Below are 6,378 nucleotides of genomic sequence, written 5' to 3'. Positions count from 1 at the left end.
GCTGGTAGGCCAGGATTCCCTCTGCGCATTAGCTGCAGACAGCCCGGCCCGGGGCTGAAAAGGGGGAGCTGAACCCTGATGGCAAAGAGGGAGTTAGAGTCCAAAGCCTGGCTCCCTTCCCCACATAAGCCTGGGGAGCTTAGCTCTGATAAATACATCATTGCCTTGGCACCATCTGCCCTGGAGGACCAGGAGATGTTTGGAATGCCAGTTGTTGTGTCTGTTAGTTTGTATTTTAAAAGCACATGCCACAAACTGCCTATTCAGAGACCGGATTTGCTGTGCCTGTGAGATGCTGTGCCTTGATATGCTGACATTCTCCCATGTCATCTCTCTGCCTCTGGGAGCAAATGTCCTCCAGCCCTACAGACACATGCAGGGCCTCGGAAGACGTATCTCTTTACTGCCACTCCGGCCACCCACATGTCTGATAAGAAGCAGTATTATAGTGAATAGCCAGAGTCAATATTAAGTATTGGATAAGAATGAAAGTAGTTTGGGAATAATTATAACCACCTCCCCTACCCCAAAAAACATGCTGTTCAAAAAGTCAGTCTGGAGACGCAGATAACAACCCTATTTTTATACCAACCCGACTGAATTCTTAATACATGGCAAAAAAGAAAATCATGGCTTAACATAAAGCAGGAGATGTAATAAATAATGAACTGCACTAACAGCTTAGCATCATAAGGAGACAGATGGAAAACTTCTCTCCCGAGATCACTGCTTCCAGAATTAGAGAAAGGGCTTCTGGACGTGTTCAGGGTGGATAGTTCAAGCCTGAATTTCAATGAGATGGGAACACTTTTTAGTATAAACGCAAGATTTTCATGTCTCCCTTTTAGGAAAAATAGGGATTATGGCGTTCATCTGTTTCATCCAGAACTCGAAGCAAAACCCTAAACCTCAGACTCTTCCAGCATGTCTGATCCAATCAAACAAGGGAAGATGCTGCGGGTGCTTTGTATGCTAAGGAAGTGCTACGATGCCATCGTCTGTCCAGGAAAAGAAAGGAACACCCATCCATGTGGTTAAGCCATCAGAAAACTGGAGCATTGGGAATAAAGGAATTATTTCCACGAGACAAGCACGCCAGCCATTGGCTCATAATGAGCTGAAAGACCAATGACTGCTTCTCAGAGACTCCCAAGGGCCCAGTGTCCTGGGGGCAGACCTGTGGCTGAGTCAGCATGGTGCACAGCAGAAAGTGGGGGGAGAGTGGCCAGCGCTGCCCCGGCGGGCTCTGTCTGCATCACCTGGAGCGGCACAGACCCTTCAGTCTCCATTCTCTCTTCAGGAAAGAGGCCTACTCGCAGATGAACACACCAAGGCTCAGGTAATCTCAGGAAGCTCATTTACTCACACAGTCCTGGCCCATCGGGCTCTCTGGAGGCCCTTCTTCCTTGGCTGTCATCTATTTTTAAACTGATATGTAATAGTTGTACATATTTATGGACTATATGTAATATTTTGATACATGCATGCAATGCGTATTAAGTCAGGGTAATTGGGATATCCAAGACCTCAAACACGTATCACTTCTTTGTGTCGGGAACACTGCAAATCTTCTCTTCTAGCTATTTTGAAATATACAATATGTCATTGTTAACTGTAGTCACCCTACTGTGCTATCGAACCCTAGAACATATTCCTTCTATCTAACTGTATGTTTGTATTCATTAACCAACCTCTCTTCATCCCCTTCTACCCTCTACCCTTCCAGCCCCTAATAACTATCATTCTACTCTCTGCCTCCATGAGGTCAACTTTTTCTAGCTTGCACATATGAGTGACAACATGCTATATTTGTCTTTCTGTGCCTGGCTTATTTCAATTACCATAATTACCTTCAGTTCCATCTATGCTGCTGCAAATGACAGGACTTCATTCTTTTTTTGTGGCTGAATAGTATTCCATTGTATATACATACTGCATTTCCTTTATTCATTCAACTATTGATGAACACAGGTTGATTCCATATCTTGGCTATTGTGAGCAGTGTTACAACGAACGTGGAAGTGCAGGTATCTCTTCAACATACTGATTGCCTTTTCTTTGGATATCTACCCAGCAGAGGGATTACTGAATCATATGGTAGTTCTATTTTTAGGTTTCTGAGGAACCTTTATACTGTTATCCACAGTGGGTGCGCAAATGTTCATTCCATCCATTGACAGTGCACAAACATTGCCCGTTCTTCACATCTTCACCAGCATCTGTTATTTTTTTGTCTTTTGATAGTAGCCATTTTAATGGAGGTGAGATGATATCTCATTGTGGTTTTGATTTGCATTTCCCTAATGATTAGTGATGTTGAGCACTTTTTCATATGCCTGTTGGCCACTTGTATATCTTCTTTTGAGGAATGTCTTTTCAGGTCATTTGCTCATTTTAAAATCTGATTATTTTTATTATTTTTTTGCTATTGAGTTGTTTCAGTTCCTTACATATTCTGGTGATTAACCCCTTGTAGGATGGGTAGTTTGCAAATATTTTCTCCCATTCCATGGGTTGTTGCTTCACTCTCTTGACTGCTTCCTTTGCTGTGCAGAAGATTTTTAGCTTGATGTTACCCTATTTGTCTATCATTGCTTTTGTTGCCTATGCTTTTGCAATCTTACTCAAAAAATCTTTGCTCAGACCAAGTCTTCAAGAGCAAAATTTGCATAATATCTGATTAGGGTCTGGGGACCATTCAGAGCAAGTCCCCTGGGGCACCTGAGCCAATACGTGATCTAAACCTTCACCACAATCATGAGCCATCACATCAAATAGACCATTTCTTCCAAAATCCAACTAACTTTTTACAGGAATTGTGCATTTAAAAATGTTGAAGTCATGCTTCCTTCTCTTGGGGACACTGCAAATAATGGGGTGCTCTAGTTTCACTAAAGTGCCTCAGATGAACTTTCCAACCCACAACCCTTAAACACAAATGAGTAGTAGCATGGACAGTCAAGTGCAAGCTCAAGTTCAAAATGCCAAAACACAGGATATCAGGCATAAGATTAATTTACCTCTTACTTGCAAGAAAAGGTAGGAAATGATAAAATCAAAGGTACATGTTTTCAAAACCAAAAGAAACAACAATACATACAAAATGTTAACAAAGAGATGATGATTGTGTCAGTTATTCCCAAGGTCAGGCTGGGGGAGAGTGTAGTTGGGAAGACATCAAAAATCAGAAATTGTGGATGCCTCAGTGTCTTCTCCTTCCAACACAGTGGAATATAGACTGGTCTGAGAATGTGATGGTGTTCAGGACAATAGGTTGTCATGAGATTGGGGCAGAGCTTTTCTTTTTTCTTTTGAGACGGAGTCTCACTCTGTTGCCCAGGCTGGAGTGCAATGGCACAACCTTGGCTCACTGCAACCTCCGCCTCCTGGGTTCAAGTGATTCTCATGCCTCAGCTTTCCAAGTAGCTGGGATTACAGGCGCCCACCACCATGCCCAGCTAACTTTTGTATTTTTAGTAGAGACAGGGTTTCACCATGCTGTCTAGGCTGGTCTTAAATTCCTGACCTCAGGCAATCTGCCTGCCTCAGCCTCCCAAAGTTCTGTGATTACAGGAGTGAGCTTGTTACTTAGAAAAATTTCAAACTCATAGAAAAACTACAGTAATTACTCCTATATATCCTTTATGTGGATTCACAAAATGTTCACATTTTGCCACATAGGCTCTCTCTCTCTCTCTCTCTCTCTCTCTCTCTCTGTGAACATATATAGTTTTATGTTATTTTATTTATTTTTTGCTGAGCCTTTTCAAAGTTGTAGGTATGATGATTCCCTACATACTTCAGGATGCATCTTCCATAAGTGAGGACATTCTGTTACAGAACACATTCACTCTCATTTTCCATTACTGCATTAAAGATTACCACAAACCTAACAGCTCAAGACAACACTCATTTATTATCCCTTAGTTTCAGTGGGATTATCCCGTAGCCTGGGTATGGCTTAGCTGGGTTCTTTGTATAGGGTTGCACAAGGCTGTAATCAAGGGTGGGTCAGGGTTAGGGTCTCATCTGAGGCTTGCCATGGGAAGAATCTGCCTGTCTTGGCAGAGTTCAGTCCTTGCAGCTGTAGGACTGAGGGCTTCAGCTCCTTGTGGTATCTCTGCTGGAAGCTGCTTTCAGCTCCTAGAGGACACCCTCAGTGCCTCCCATCACAGATAACCCACAGCATGGAAGCCTGACTCTTCAAAACCAGCAAGAAAGTGAGAGACGCCAGCAGGAAGCGGCTACAATGTTACGTAACACAATCATGTAATGATGTGCACATAACTGCAGACCTCTAGTCACTTTTGCCATAATCTATTGGTTAGAAGAAAGTCATAGGTCTTGCCCCTTCTCAAGGGAAGGGTGTCACACAAGTCAAGAACACCAGATGGGCTAGGTGCAGTGGCTCATGCCTGTAATCCCAGCACTTTGGAAGGCCGAGGCTGGTAGATCACTTGAGGTCAGGAGTCTGAGACCAGCCTGGCAAACATGATGAAACCCCATCTCTACTAAAAATACAAAAATTAGCCGGGCGTGATGGTGGGTGCCTGTAATCCCAGCTACTTGGGAGGCTTGAGCCCAGGAGACGGAAGTTGCAGTGAGCCGACTTTGCACCTCTGCACCCCAGGCTGGGTGACACAGCGAGATTCCATCTCAAAAAAGAACACCAGGTGGTAGGATCATGAGGACCACCTTAAGTATCTGCCATAGCATTATACAATGACCAAATTCAGGAATTCATGTTGATATTATCCTTCTCAATGTATTAGTGCCTGATGTCAGCTTGTCCCATTGTTGGTGATATTAATTCTGATTATTTGGTGAAGGTTTCTTATCTGTTAAATTTACCAATTTTCCTTTTGTAATTATTGTCATAGCCTTCATCAAAGTTTCACCCCACCATTTTAGCAAAATTGCTGATTATTTGCCTGATTCAATTATTACCATGATGATTGCAAAATGCTGATAAAAAAAAAACTCCATCATTCTTTTTTAACTCCATTATTCAACATGTATTAGTTGGTGATTGACTGTAAGAAAGAGCTTTCCCTCTGCTGTATATCTGAGGGTATTTCCCTGTTCAGTAGGTCATCAGGCTGGGCTGCAAGATAGAATATAATCTGCCTATGGCCGATGTTAAAAAGTAGATAAGTGTCACCCGGGGAAGACACCAGACAGGATTTGAGGTCTTTGAGAACAGACAACATGCACACCTGGCACGAGTGGCCCAGCGATGACTTGCAGCCAGGGGAGAGGCAGCGTGCACACAAGATCTAGCCCCTTGCATTGCGCTGGACCCCATGGCTGGTGGGTCCACTCCACAGGTGATGTAGGCAGTGTGATCACACACAACCCACTTCATGGACCCCAACTCTTCCCCACGTAGGATCTGAAATGCAAAAAGCTGGGGATGTGTCTGACAGCCATCAGATCACACACTGAAGCAGAACACAGGAGTGCACATGGAATTTGTAACAGGGAATGATATCCCCTCCCAGGTGATAAGCCCACCACAGGCTATGCAGGCTCTTTATCTTCCCATAAGAAAATGTTTCAGGCCCAAGGCCCATCTTCCACAGCTGAGAGTGATGCACAGACCACATGTGACTGCTTTCCCAGTGGTGGCTATGTATTTATGCAGGCATGGACTTGAGGAATCTTATTATTTTAATGGCTTAAAATATATTACTGGCAGGACTTGTTTAGATGCTCTAAATTGTCCCATGTTTGGTCAGTGGGAGCCCTTTCAAGCTGGCTTCTGTCTCCTGAGTCCTTTGAACATGTCCCCAGCATTCTTTGAGTACTTCCTTACTTTCTGGCATTACAAGATGATCCAGGTCAATCTTGTTCTTTCCTGTCCCAGTCCTGGAATCAGCCATTTCTCTAAGCAGCCCAGATTTCTTGTGTATGGAAATGGCATTTAGAGACCAAGATCAGTGTGCACGGGAGAGTTTCAAACAAAGACATGGGTGAGATAGAATTGGGAGCGGACACTGCAGTGGGTGGGACATTGGATGCCAGCTGTACTGTAGATTCTTGAGAGGCTGAGAGTTAACTGTCAGCAAAGTTTTCTTGAATGCCCCCAAGTGTTTAGAACCACATTAAACCCTTAATGCGTCCCCTTTTCATGCCTGGTTGATTGATTCATTTATTCGTTGACTGTATTTATTGCTTGATAATAGAGCCAAAGTTAGTTTATTAGATGTAATTTCATGGACTATTGCAATAAGTGCAATAAAGTGCATGAGCAGCTTGGAGGTCACCCAGGCCACACCTCCATTTGGCTAATGAGGCCTCTTGGACCTCAGCAGGGGGAAATGCCATCTCCAGGTCACACACTTGGCCGACAGCAGAGCCAGGTCTGGACACCAGCCC

The 6,378-nt window shown here is 43.7% G+C and overlaps 1 long non-coding RNA gene across 1 annotated transcript in view; it reads left to right on the top strand.

Annotated features, from left to right (window-relative positions):
- The first annotated feature begins 772 nt into the window (after positions 1–772).
- The window catches only part of LOC130541206 (uncharacterized), a 44,370-nt gene continuing 38,764 nt past the window's right edge, over positions 773–6,378 (top strand). The window contains exon 1 of the long non-coding RNA XR_008955251.1: positions 773–1,339. This is a non-coding gene — a long non-coding RNA (uncharacterized LOC130541206). The remainder of the gene's footprint in view (positions 1,340–6,378) is intronic.

The sequence above is a fragment of the Pan paniscus genome, chromosome 12 (genome assembly GCF_029289425.2).
Source record: "Pan paniscus chromosome 12, NHGRI_mPanPan1-v2.0_pri, whole genome shotgun sequence".
NCBI classification, from domain to species: domain Eukaryota; kingdom Metazoa; phylum Chordata; class Mammalia; order Primates; family Hominidae; genus Pan; species Pan paniscus.
The sequence above is the reverse complement of the archived record's forward strand: the minus strand, read 5'-3'. Positions and strand labels throughout refer to the sequence as shown.